Below are 14501 nucleotides of genomic sequence, written 5' to 3' on the forward strand. Positions count from 1 at the left end.
ATAACAGAGGAGTACTGTGTCTTCTGTTTTATCAACTATATTGCTAATTTTAGTAAATTGGAGGGCCATCAGGAACACGTAGAACCATGTAGCTCACAAGATAAGCGAGATAGACTTTAAACTGCGTCTACAGTATATCTACATATAATATAGTATGTAGTAGAAAAAGAGAAAGAGAATCGTTATATTAGATAATATTTTTCGTATTATATAATAGGTACAGTATAAATAAAATCGTTTATTTTATATGTTGAATTTGAGATAGATTAATTATCTGATTATTGAAAATTCATGATAACTGTGTAACTTGAAACAGAATTTCGAGGGGGAAAACATTTAAAGTTTTGTGTACAATTGTAGCACACATTTTCATAGCAATATTTTTCCTGTATTGATTTTTAATTTACTGTTGTTACTGGCCCAAGGTAGCCCTTTTCCACAAAGACTAATGTGCAATATAAATTGGTGTTAATTTTGCAGTTTTGATATATAATTCCAATATCAAGAAACACAATAGTTTCTAACTTTCAGTATTCTTGAGGATAAACCACTTTCTCAAATCTCTTGCAACTCTATCATTTCATCTCATTCAGACATAATTATTCACATACATATTTTCAAAATATCATACTGCAAGAAAGTATAACCCAAAAGATATCAATTCTGATTCTCTCAAACGCTTTCCAACCCTCTCTAAAAAGTGCTGCAACGATACCACTAACTGCGATCAGTCGATTCAGTGTAAAACTCCCTTAAATTAATCGACCTCATTCACGGCTAACCAACAAGAATAGAGCAATTGTAGAGCGTAGGTATTCACAGTCGATTTTTCCTCTTAAGTGGTATTCCTCGTTCACGGGATAGCCAATCAGACGGTAATTCCTAATGTAAACGTAATACCAGGTTGCTATAAACGGGTCGAGGGTGTTACTGGACGCGTGCAGGCGAGTCTCGCGGTCGCAATTGGTCCGAATCCCTGCCCCTGACGAAGAGTCGGCAATTCGGTCTAGTTTATTAGTCGGCTATGCTCAATTATCGTCGGTATGACAATAATTTGCTCTCGTTTGCAGACGCCCTGTCGCTGCAAACGTGTCGAATCACCCGGCAGAATTAACCGAATGAATTCGAATTGCACGTCCCGTCGATCGATGCGAGGCGCCTCCGAGCCCACGTTGCTCACATTATTCTAGATGCACCGTGGAAATTAACCTGCGTGCACGCCACCCTATACATACATGGACGCGAGAGCCTTCTTCATTAGCGGAAGTAAGCCGAATTACGTGTTCCGGATTGCGTCGGCCACGATGACCGATTCTCTATCCTGACGCGTCAGAAAATTCATTAATTTCACCCGCTACAAAACGAAAATTAATTAGATCCCTGTATGCGTGTTATGGAAAATTGTTAGGGCTAACAAAGGTGTCGGGGAACCGACGACGATAGGTACGAGTAAATCGAATCCTGTTTGTGGAAGGGGCGGTTATTAACGTGGATTCGGGCTGTCGTTCGAATGACGATAATAAATGGGTCCGATATTATAGATGGTTATCTGCTCGGTGAATTAGGGAATCTGCAAAGTGCGATAGTAAGTTTGTTACAGGATGATGTTTTTACGCTTAAGGCAAGTAGAGGATTTTTGTGTTTGAAGCATTATATTTTAAAAAATGTAAGGGTCTTTATAAAAAAAATTGATGAAAATAGAATAGTAAATAATTGTACTTTTTAGTTATTTTCGTAACTCTGGGATTAAAGAAAGTTACTTTTACATATAAAAGCAGCAAGGGATAGTATAAATATGTATTGACAACTTTTAAAAGTCAATTTCTTTTATCTCTGTAACTAATTGTGTAACAATGCAACACTTTAGGAAACACAAATACAAATATATTTGAATACATTTTCGGAAGTATACTTAGAAATAGCGAAGAATATTGTAAATTTAAAATTTATAACCTTAAGGTTTAGAAAAAGAACTATCCATTAGAAATTCTAATTCTATTCGTGAAGTTGTAATAAAGATTTTTAACAAAATCAAGTTACTAACTTCAAAAATAGTTATGAGCAAAAATATGAAAAAATATAATTCCCATTTCTTGGAATATTTAATGTATAGTAATAATTTTTTAATGAAGGCAGAAAGAGCAACAGTTGCTGAGGAAAGAAAAAAATTGATTTTCAGAAATACCCCACGATAATGTTTTTCTAATTGAAATAGATAAGTAGAAACACTCAATCTATGATCAGACACAGAAAGGTAACCATACTGTTAACACATTTAATATTATATCTGTTTACGACCGTACTATTACTTCTTTTTTAATAAAAATGAAACATTTTTCGATTTTTACTGCCCTCCAGTACTGATATTTTAACTTTGTACAGTCAATGTATTCACAAAAATAAATAAATTGTAATATTTGAAGTTATTTATTAAATTCAGAGACAGGTATAGACAATTGTGGGATATAACGTGCAGAAATTGTATATTAATATAATTTTATATTCAATATCAAATTTCAGAATAATTCAGAACCTGAATTTTGCGCTGCAATATTAATAATATGACATTATCGAATTTAAACGAAATTTTAAACCTTTAATTTCATACAAGACAGCAAATTTTTGATAATCTTATTTAATCTATCTTTCAACTCCCAATCGTCATAATATTCTATTATATATTAAATGAATCTTATAAAAATAATGGTTTATGAAGCAGAGATATGTTAAATAAATTATGTGACTAATTATGAGTTATGACTAGATTTTAGAGATTATTAATCCTTTTGCAATATCTATTAAAAACCTATTGAAAATCTGCTGTCTTTGTTATTTATTTCACAATTTCCTAATTTAATTATTATTTATGTTCCAAATGCTGAAGCTGTGAACTTTAATTTTACAATATTTCTCCCTGCGTTTGAGAATGTATCTAAAGCTCGCATTTGGAGCAAAGCTTTTCAGAATCCAACTGAATACAATTTGACCATAACACGAAACGTACCGATAATCAAAGGGACTAAAAAGAAAGTAAAAGCAACATCGAAATACCTGTCACCAGTACAAAACTCAAAGGTCATTCTGGGATCAAACGAAAACCGCGGCGTATAAATCCCCGTATAAACGTTTCCCATTCTCAAACGAATCAAGCAGACCACCCTCAAAGCGTGAATATCCTGGGTGAATATTACGAAGCAATATTCCCCCGTTTTAAAGACGGATCCTAAATACATACATACGTTTCAGCGTCCTTTCACTGACACGACATTATCGAATCATCGACGCGCTAAGTGGTTTTCTCTGCAGGACGCCCGATACTCGAATAATCCACTGAAACGTTTATCAACAAAATTCAATTGCTGGTCATATCGATGGAAATGGAGCTAATGTTTACGATAAACCGTCGGGATCAGCGACTCTTTGTAATAGAACTAATAGCGGTCGCCGATATCGCTTGACAAGATCCTGCACGCGTTAACGTCACATCGACGGGCCAGCTCGGCCAATAATATAACGTTTACACGCGGCAAGCTAGCGCTCGTGTGTAATGTACCGCACTGACGGTAAATAGTATAACATTTATACCGGCAATTAACTTCTAATTAGTCGGATGTTGCACGTGTACCAGCCTGTAGTAACAGTTGCATCGTTGCTACCAGGAATCGACATCTTGCTTATTAGCGTTTACCATTCTATGGGACCTGTGTTTGTACCTGTTATAGATCAGTGGCGATCCAGTGCTCGCCGAGTTCGTATTAATTTTGGGCATAGAATAGAAAGTAACAGTGTTTCTGTGGTTGTAAAGGAGAGCTACCTAAGTCACATGTTTTTGTTTTCGAGATATTGGCGATTAAAGTTTTCAACCTCAATACTGTCTTATGGACTTGTATCTTTTTGATCTGTTATTTTTAGGTGATGCAATTCTTTTGATGTCCTTTCTTCTTACTAAAAGTGTGCATTCTGTATTCTAGATGTCAACTAAGGCCTCAACTCGAATTTTTTTAAAATGCCACATAGGTTCTTTGTGTCTAACAACTACAGATTTATGCTCAGATAATTATACATTTATTATTGTTAATATTATGTGAGTTTTAATAATACTTCTTTGTACAAGTGTAAGTGGTATTAATAGGAAATTTTCATGGGGCTAGTAGAAGGAAAAATAAAAAATAGCTTTGGTTAAAATTCAAATCACTGTGCGTGTGCTCATATTATTTACAATAAGTATAATATTTTGTCGCTTTAAGCTCACTACAATTTCCATTATACAGGGTGTCCCAGATTTTATCGCCCAAACGGTGTCAATATATTTTATGAGTGAAAGTAAAGAAAAAATGTCATATAAACATAGGCAAATATCAAAAATACTTTATTAAAAAATTATAAGAAAAATATGAAATAATAGACTGATTTTCATGGAATGTAGAAATGTTAGTAGTATTTCTCTTGGTAATTATACCTTTTATCTGTGTTTACTTATCCAAACTATGTTTACTAATTTAAATCGTCGTAATATGCATGGTAAAATTGCTAATATTGCTTAGTAAATTGTACGATATCGTAGTAGTAACATACTGCAAAAGTTTTCCAATGAAGAATATGTGGAACTTCACTTTATTTACGGTTTCACAAACGAAAGTTTATCTATCAACAAATGGAAGGAAACGAACGAAAAATTTGCAATGTGGTACGTTCAATTTTTCATAGATGTCAATGCTGTATTTTCAAAAACGGTCGACACATTGAAATGGAACTAACGTAGGCAAATATTTCCAATCAATCTGTTGTTATTTCGTATTTTTCTTCTAGTTTCTTAATAAAACATTTTTTAACCTATGTTTATATAACATTTTTTTCTTATTTTCACTTGTGTAATATACTGCCACTGCTTGGCCGAAAAAACCTGGAACACCCTGTATATCTCTATTTTGTTGTAATTATCAGTACATGAATTATCCTCAAAAGTATGATGGATACACTTTTCAAGTCTCTTGTACAAGAAATTGTGTGAAACTAATTCGAGTTGTGAGGTAAATAAGTACTGTATAGTCTAGCAATTAGTAATATGCTTAGAAAGTATTAATTGCTTTAAAAATATCGATACAATAATTGTGTGATTATCAGAAAATTAAACTGTACGTTGTTTAAAAATTGAATTAAATAAGTTCACAGAATCAGGAAATAAATTGTTAGCCTTTTAGTTAAAAGATAATCAAAAAATAGCATTTCATTAAAAACATTCTGTAGAACCATAGTGTTAATCTTTTTTTAATCCTTATATATTTTTAAAAATTCCACATAGTTCATTTATTCCATAAAGGCAGTTGCATCTTTGTAAAAAAATCATTATTTTAACTTTGTGTCTCAAACTTGCAAACTATTTAAATATTCATATCCATTTTTCTGAAACTATACTTCTCCTACTGTTCTTCTCATATTTACACAAGAGTATATATAAGTCAGCAATTCATACTTATAACACAAAACTCATTATAAAGTTATTTTAAGTACAGGGTTCAGAAATCAAAATAATTCTAGTGTCTGCATATTAATACCAAAGTCACAGTACAAGCATTGTGAAGCTTTCAGTATAAAACCATATCCATGTTTCAGTTTCCCCGAGTCTGTTATGGAGACTAGGATAAATCGTATCTCTTCTGTCAAGATTTGCCGAAAATTTTCGCAAAATGTTGCCAGAAAGCGTGTAGCAAATATTCTCGATGGAACTGCTTCCTGTGTACAGTTAATTCCATAAAATACAGAATCACACTGTTAAGTGGAGTCATCGCGTAATCAGGTTCCCTAACAAACTGAATCGCGAAAGGATTCTCTCCAATGGATACACGCAGCCTCGCAAAAACCGTTTCAGCATAGAGGAAAATCGCATCTCGAAGCACAAACTCCATCCTCATTCCATTTTGCAACGTTACATGTTCCCCTGTTGTACACGTTTGTCGACATGTATAGAGAGCAACGCAAGTACTGTGCCCTGTGAAAGCTCGTCATAAGTCGGATACTATTTTTTTTTGCTTTGCAACCTCTGCATCGTATCTCTTATCCTTATCTTCAGTTCTTCCATTTTCCTGCTTTTTATCCAGCTTCGTTTGTAGCTAACAAATTCCATCCAGTTTTCCTCGAATCTGTTTCGAAAATATTGTTTCCCGCTATGTTTTTCTGTATTGGTTCTTTTTATTTTTTATCCGTGTGCCAATTAATGTAACCGATAGCATGTTCAGGGAGAGATGTAATTATTGAAGAAAGTAACTTATAACAATGGTGTAACATGATTCTTTAATGTAATCATGTTTCTCGTTTATGCAATTGGTTTTAGTAAGACTGAATGAATAGAATGATAGTGGAAAATAATAGAATACTTTTTTTCAACTTATGTTCGCGTATTACATATCTGTGGTTAGAAGCCAAAGTGACTTAAATCACATGTTTCTGTTTCAAGATATTAGCGTTTAAAGTTTTCAGTTTCGGTAGTGTCTTATGGAGTTATATCTTCTTGGCCTTCATTTTTAAGTGAAAAACTTTCAAAATCCTTTCTTCTTTCTAAAACTGTAAATTCTATATTTTACATCTTAATTAAGGCCTAAACTCGAATTTTTTCAAAATGTGACATAGCTCTGCCTAACAGTCACAGACATTTAAAATGACTATTATGTTACCAATACCACCAGTTATTAGACACTCTAGAAAACTTACCACCTATTTACCTCCGCAAGTGTCATCCTCAGACACCAATTAAATTCGCATTTTTTCTCACAACCATAACGTTCGCGACCCAGTCCAAATTGTCCTTTACGCTAGACTACTATCCAACCCAGCAAACATCGATTATCCCACCCTCCGCCTCGAACACCCCTCAATGTCTCGCCGAATAATCAACCTACATTTCCATTTCTTTGCTCGTTCTCCATTTGTCCCATTCGCCGTAAGACGCGATAACAGGGTCGTTCGCAAGGAGTGGCAGAAAATTGTCTGCAACTTACGACACCCTTTAGGGCGCCGCACCTGCTTAACTTAAACCCACAGCTAGAAGGGGTCGAAGGGGGGATGGCCATTGTACACGTGTAACTTCGCACGATACAAACACAGACTGCCGCGGCGTGTGTACCTGCAGAGACGTCGATGCGCGTGTGCAGAGGGAAACGATGGTGATAAAGTTCGGCGAACAGCTGCGGGGAATGTATCATCGTTATTTGTCCGGGCGCGGTTCCTTTTTGCAACGGGCTTCCCAGCCGCCGCTCGACGCCATTCCATCACGTTCGGTTCTTGCGGGCATGGTTCTAAGGTTAACCGAATGGACTTTTAGAAAAAGTTACAAATGCAAGCGCTCGGGGTAACAGGGAACGCCTGGAATACGTACGGAACGAGCTGGGCAACTTGCTCGACGTTTAATCGAGTCCAGTGGAGCTTTTCCGCTGCGATTTTTGCGCGATTCTTCTATTGTTGAGTCGTTTCGTGGGTCTTCGTGTTTCCTTTAATAGAAAAAGTTAATTAGAAATAAGGAATGCTAGGTATCCAGAAGAATGAATTCTTTCTGTTCAATCTTGTTCATTACTTCGTTACTTCGTTTTGCTCGTTATTAGTAGTTCTTCCTCTGCTTTTCTATTGATTCTTATTTTTAAATGTAATAATGAAGTCGGTAGTAGTTAGTACTGTGATAATTAGCTATCCTTTTCGTAAGTTTTATTCTCGGTTTTTGTGTGGTTGGATAGATTTCTACGTTATTGGATATTTAAACATTGGAATGCAACGCTGTACCTTCTGTATGAAAAATACTTATATTTTTCCTTATTCATTTTTAAAATTAAGACTGAAACAAAATATACTACAAATATACTATAGTGTATTCAGAAGTGAATACACTTAGTAGTAGTAGAAATCTGAAAGAATTTATGTTAATCCTTATTTATTATACATCAATTTATATTACAAAACAGGTATAACTTTTTCAACATTTCTGCCTTACGCCACTTTAATGATTACCAGTATTAATATATTATGAAAATTTGGTATCTTTTAATATTTTATACTCTACATATATACAGAATGTATAACTACCTACTGTGTATAAGTTTTAATATATTTAAACAATGTTCAATTCTTTCTCTGTACATTGTCCAAAGAAGCTACATCAAATTATAAAAGATCGCCATAATTGAGACGAATTTGGGAAACAGTCCCAAAAATTGCATAAAATCAAAGAATTTCTTCATCAGACCCAATATTTCACAGTTGAAATACCATTACAGAACGCAACTGTTATCCACCATTAGACGTCACAAATAATACACAAAAATCTCCCTCTATGTTTCATTCCACCCTACAGCCCTCTCCAGAAGCTTCAAAATCCCTTTCTCAAGAAATTCTTTCTCTCTCAGCGAAAATATAAAACGAGTAACGTCATCAGCCGCAAGGCATCCGCTAAACGTTTGATACCAGCCGTCAGCGTACTTGTAAACGCGGCCTACCTCGAATCAATACTTATTCCATCAGTTTTTAAACGAACTTACCGCCGATTTATGTCGAGCAATATCACCCCAGCCAATATCGAGCCAGTACAGTCAGCAGACAGGGGTTTAAAGTGTCGTATCGTCCCCCGTAAACCAAAAGCGTCTTAACATTTATCCGACGGCGGTCTATTTGCCGGAAAATTTGCTCCACTTTGCTTAGCGAGAAATTTTTGCGGTCTCCCTCATTCCCTCGGTCTTCCGTCCTCTCTCTCCCCGAGCATCCGCCTAGCGTCTCGACCTCATCCAATTCCCATTGGCTGTAGTGGTGCGACGCGAGGCTGTTCGAGCAAATGCGACCGGGTAAATATCTTGCAGTGACGGTAAACGGAATTGAATAAACATTTTTCAGCAAACAGAATCGACAATGGTACGAATTTAAAAGTCGCTGAGACGAGCACAGGTGGTTCCTCCCCCCCTCCTCTCCCCCGATGGGGAAATGCGCCGAACGGAAAAATTGCATTTCACACTTTTCGTCCCTAACCCCACCAACCCTCCTGACCCTTCCATCCTGTCCCTATGCATCGCACATTTCGTTCCTTCGCCTCCTTTCTCTCTCCCCTTATCCACGTACACTAACGTCGCTCCCTATGAACGTGCACGCCGACAGAGCTCAACGACGAAATCGCGGTCGGCACCCTCGACCATCCCTAGCCAGTTATCTCCCGATTCTTGCTGAGAATTGGTTATAAATGCTAATGTACGAGCCAGCTGCGATGCAATCTCCAAGGAGAAACGTTTTAGGACGAAACGCGTCCGACGTGCAATTTCAAGGTCGACCACACCATAGGGCGCTCGGGTCTTTGAAGATGAATGCCGGTTCCGACGATGGAAACGAGGCGTTCACGGTTGCACCCCGATCTGGGAAGTTAAGGAAATACGCTTGGATGGTCGTCTTTCAGGAGTCTTGGGTTAACTTAATGAGCTCGAATTACGACGTGTCTTGGGGAGTCGTAGGGTGAGCTGAGTGAGTTAGAATGTGAGGTGGAGTAGAGATGAGTGAGTGTTAACGATGCGGTTGCTTGGAAGATTTGAAGCTCGTTCGTTTTGCAGTATTGTAGGTGAATGACGCCAAAGTAGCATTGATGTGCGAGGTGATTGAAAAGATCGGGGCCAAGTTTATATAAAGTGCTAACGAGATCGAAAATGCTGTATTGAAAATTAGCGACAGGGTTGCGATACTTTTCTGATATCGAACAAGTAGCTTATTATTAGAACTCAGCTTTTCTTATTTGTAGAAGTGGAGAGGGGATGTTTCAGGAAAATAATTTTTTCCAATAGTATTATTTCATAATCCGTCGAAGCTTGGTAGAATAAAATTTTCTGAAACGTTTATCCGTTTTGAGATACAGTACTCCATTCGACCGCATCTGTTATCTGCCTTTGACCAAATTGTTTGAAACTTCAGTAGCATCAGTGCCCCATATACATAAGTCTTCGTACCAAATTCATAAAATTCCGATAAACCAGTTCAGAGATATAAATCAAAATAACCACCAACGTGCATGCATGCATGCATACATACATTCAGACATATGTACACACAGCCATAAATACTGAATTTAGTCATGAGCTTTTTGATATTTTTGGACTCAGGGGATTTCAAAACGTCGGGAAATTAAAAAAAGAACAGGAGGATCGAAATTTGACCAATAGCAAATCATTCCCTTCGATTACATTATACATGACAGTCAGGAGACTAAAAGTTATAAATATGCAGAAATTCACGTGCAAAATTGTTCTGATAAATTTTGGGGAATGTATTCAAAATGCATTTACTATTATTTCTGGCACAGTAGGAAAATAAAATGTAATTTAAATATTTTAAAATAGTTTTATTCCTGCTTGTGGCTATAATATTTTTTATTTCACGCATAATCGCAGTATATTCGTCAGATAAATCAAATATATTCCAAGAAAAATAATGTCTAACCGTAAAAAAAAATATTTTGCTTTTATGGAGCTTTTATACCTCGAAACAGCTTAATAACATGGCATTGAACACAGTAACACCGCGTCTCATCAGGTGCTTATCGAAACCTATTTATCAAGCCGCAATAAGCAATTCTACCGACCGATAACGACATTTGCCTACCAAATCTTCTCCATAAAATGGTCTTGGTTCTCGCGCAGTCTAAGACTTTCCATGGCGAGCTATAAACTCTGGGCCAGCCGTTCCTCGATTGTTTACAATAAAAAAGGAGAAAAACTATCAGTCGTTTACGAGGATGCACGTAAGCTCGTAAACGGGCTGTAAAAGGGGAAAAGAGAAGATAAGGAGAAAGAAGAAGATTCGAAATCGGAACGGAAGTGAAATAGGTCAGGTCTATGTAGGCACCACCGCGGGATCCGATTTACGATCGCGATCGTGCTTTGGCAGTTCATTCTAAAGGGACATCGTTTCTTCGCCAGTGAAAAGGGGGGATCGAAAGCAACGATCGATCAGGGCAGACGATAAATTAGCATCAAGTTAGTATCCGCCACGCTTAAATTCATTGATCTCTTCTACATTTGTGGACCTACGTTTCCTTGCGTCTCTGTATACGTCTGTGTGTAAGAGATGCACCAAATGTACGTTGGAATATTTTAAGGATTACTAAGCGATCGCCAGTGAATCATAAAATGATAGGACATCTGCCTTCGTTTTGCAGCAACGCATTAAAATTAACTGTACGGTTTTAGGATGAAGAATGGCTTCCCTATATCGGCGAGATAAAGGCTTACATTAAAATCGGCTTTCTATCTTAACGCCAGCTGTCGCAAATGCACCTATGACTATAGTGAGCAGGTCAATGTTTTTGACCCAGCATTCACACAGATCGACTAATTGAAAGCCCATTTGTACTGTCGGTACACCTCCAGCACTTTACTATTAGAGGGATTTCTGGTCATTTACACACGTTTCCTGGAACTGGTTAACCATTTATTCATACAAATACATTCTCGTATCTAATTTGACTACCCTATGTTTAAAGCACGGTAGGTAGTTTAGGTACTCTTACTGACAAATCCACTAGCTATCCTAGGATGATACTCTTCTCCTACTTTTCTATCGTTTATTCACTTTCAGTCGTCACTGCAGACATCTTGGATTTTTAAAGCTTTATAAGAATTCAATCCTAGAAGATATTACAAAATATACATGTAACAACTAAATGTGACCAGTTTCCAGCCAGTCTCCTTGCGCCCTCTCATGATCCAACATGTTCAGTGTTGTCACTGTTAGGTTTTCGGGTGTACGCCGTGTCCATTTGGAATTATTTACCCAACGTTTCGCTAATATTGCAATTAGCTTCATCAGGGGAGTCAAGAGACACACACTGATACTGATTCAGTGTTCACATTCCATCGAATTGGAAAGAATGGAAAAGAAGCCCTGCGAATGGTAAATCCTCAGAAACGTTATCCTTTGAGTATCAGACAGTCAAGGGCAATGAACGAAGCCAGTAGAAGAGGCTTTGCCATTGCTATCGGGGTCTGAAGACTCAGCTGCCTTCCGCTGTTGCTTGGAAACGACGAATAAACCAACAGAATCGTAATTGTTGCAGCGGCTCACTGAATTGATCTTTATTGTGAACGATCATGGCGCGAAAGCTATTCGGGGAATGAAACTTCTATATTGCTAATCTTCGTCGCCCGTTGTCTGATCTCTTTCAAGTGGATTACAGTCATTTAGAAGTTCCCGATACTGCTACGAAAGGGTACTAGCAAACCTATTACATTGACATAACAGAACGTTATTTCAAAACCATTCGAGGGCGGTTTTTGTTGTTTATTGCTTGCGAAGATAGTGGCTGTTTCACGAGCTAGGAACAGTTTACTTTGTTATTTTAGATCTGGAAAAATGATACTATAAAATATACCGTGTATGTACCATCTGCAGAATCACGGTATTGTGTTATGAAAACACGTCTGTAAGTTAATTTTATTCTTTTTAGATGGCTTTGCAAGAATACTTTCAATTTTATCGATACTGTGATATAACAACCTACCTTTATTGCGTTGGATTCACTCATGATCTTTACTTATTGCTTCCCCTAAAATACTGTTTGAGTATACTTTTGGTCGTCATGAACTACAGTTGTCTGTATTTTTGTAATATAACACTGTTCTTTTCTACATTTTTACATCTTGGAAGGTTTAATAAAACATCAATTTATTATAGCTAAGAACACTCATAGAAATAGCACTAGGATGTCCTAGAACTAGAGGAATAAGTGAAAGACGGTATTCCACATGAAAAAATGAGTAAAATATCTAGAATTAAATCTTTTGATACTGCACTTTGTTTTCTAAAACATTGACATCGAATTATATCGAAAAGTATGTACTAGATATTCAACAACAGGTACTAAAATCTTGAAGGAGTTCTGCACATCAAAATAGGACGAAAATGAATAATAAGAAAATTGCATTTACGACTTCGTTTCAAGCTGTTAACTATTAAAAAAATCTTTAAAATACTGTGACTAACTTATCTGACCAGTGCATACTGCCAGTGAAATATGGTCCCAGATACATTCCAGGCCCATTTTACATGTATCTTTAATAATTAATAACTTGGACACGATTTCATTATTCTTTATCATCATCTTATTTTCGTGTATACACTCAGCTCTTCAAATATCCGATATCTATTATCGAACACCCTGTGTGCAGAGTGAGGTCAAGTTTACAGTAGATGTATAAAGGGATTAGTGTTCAGACTGACCTTTAGTCCGTGTACCCCTTAGGCATGTAAAACTACCTTTGGCACGTTTGTTCCCGAACATTTAAGACAAGTATTCTAGAAATCAAACCGCGATTTCAGAAAGCTTTATTTTATATTTTCAACTTATTTTTTCGTGTAGAGTGACCACCTTTAAATTTACCTTATTAGTCGTGCTGTGTCCAGTACACTGTCCATTGGCTTTTGACTATTCCTCATCTATTTGGGTAATTATTTTTATTTAAGTATTTGGGTATTTGGGATATAATATAAAACTGCAACATAAAATTCGGGAACTTTTAAATACCCCTTCTGGGCAGGACATCTGTTTATGTTCCATGAAGGAAACGCCTTCTTCCGCCTTACAGGTTTTAGATAATGAGGTGTTCTGGTAGATATGCCACTTGAAACCACGAAGAAATATGTTTTTCTCTAGGAAGGCAGTGAATCGAATCAGAACAAGAATCTCTGCCATTGAACTGTAAGATTTAATTCGAGAGTTGTGTCACTGAAGGAGTATCATTCCTGCCGCGTAGATAACGTCTCCTGCTTGTATATTTTTTCCGTAATATTCTAAAGCAAAATCTGAAAGGCTTACTCATAAAATGTTAAAGCTTCTTATTTTCCTCCGTAAAGGAGCAGACTTGTTCCTTACTGATAAAACCAGTATCTTTGCTTACATATTCCACGCCACTTCCTATTGCAAGGCATACCAATTCTAAAATCCTGGTCACATTTAAATAAAACCTTTAATAACTCCACGTTGCAGCTATATTAAAAATACCATGGAGATCCGAGTTCCCAACAGTGACGTCGAGGATTTTCCTGCATATCCCCGTAAAGGTACAAAATCTTCCGCGGAATCTTCGAATTTAAATATCAGCACTGTACTGAATCACGGTCGGATATGAAGAACTCTGTGGCTTTAAACCAGTTGATCTTGCTATGCATTTATGGATGTCGAAGGACCCGACGAACGCGCTATATCGTTCAGTTTCCGCTACCAGGAATCGACTTTTCGTTTCCTGTCCGCGTCGTCGACTGTCCTTCCTTTCATTCTCGTCCCAGCGGCTTTCATGCGCCTTTTCTCGTCCGATTTTCGTGGGCTCCGTATTAGTGGATTTGAGGATGATCGCCGATTATGGCCCCTTTACTGGCAAGTTCCCGCGGAGCCGAGGTAACGCGGAAAGAAACAGGAACATCACGGGGAACTCTTCTACGATTTCCCAAAGGACCTTCCACGATAATTCAACGTTTCGCGTCCACCTAGAATT

This window comes from Calliopsis andreniformis, chromosome 4, assembly GCF_051401765.1.
Source record: "Calliopsis andreniformis isolate RMS-2024a chromosome 4, iyCalAndr_principal, whole genome shotgun sequence".
NCBI classification, from domain to species: Eukaryota; Metazoa; Arthropoda; class Insecta; order Hymenoptera; family Andrenidae; genus Calliopsis; species Calliopsis andreniformis.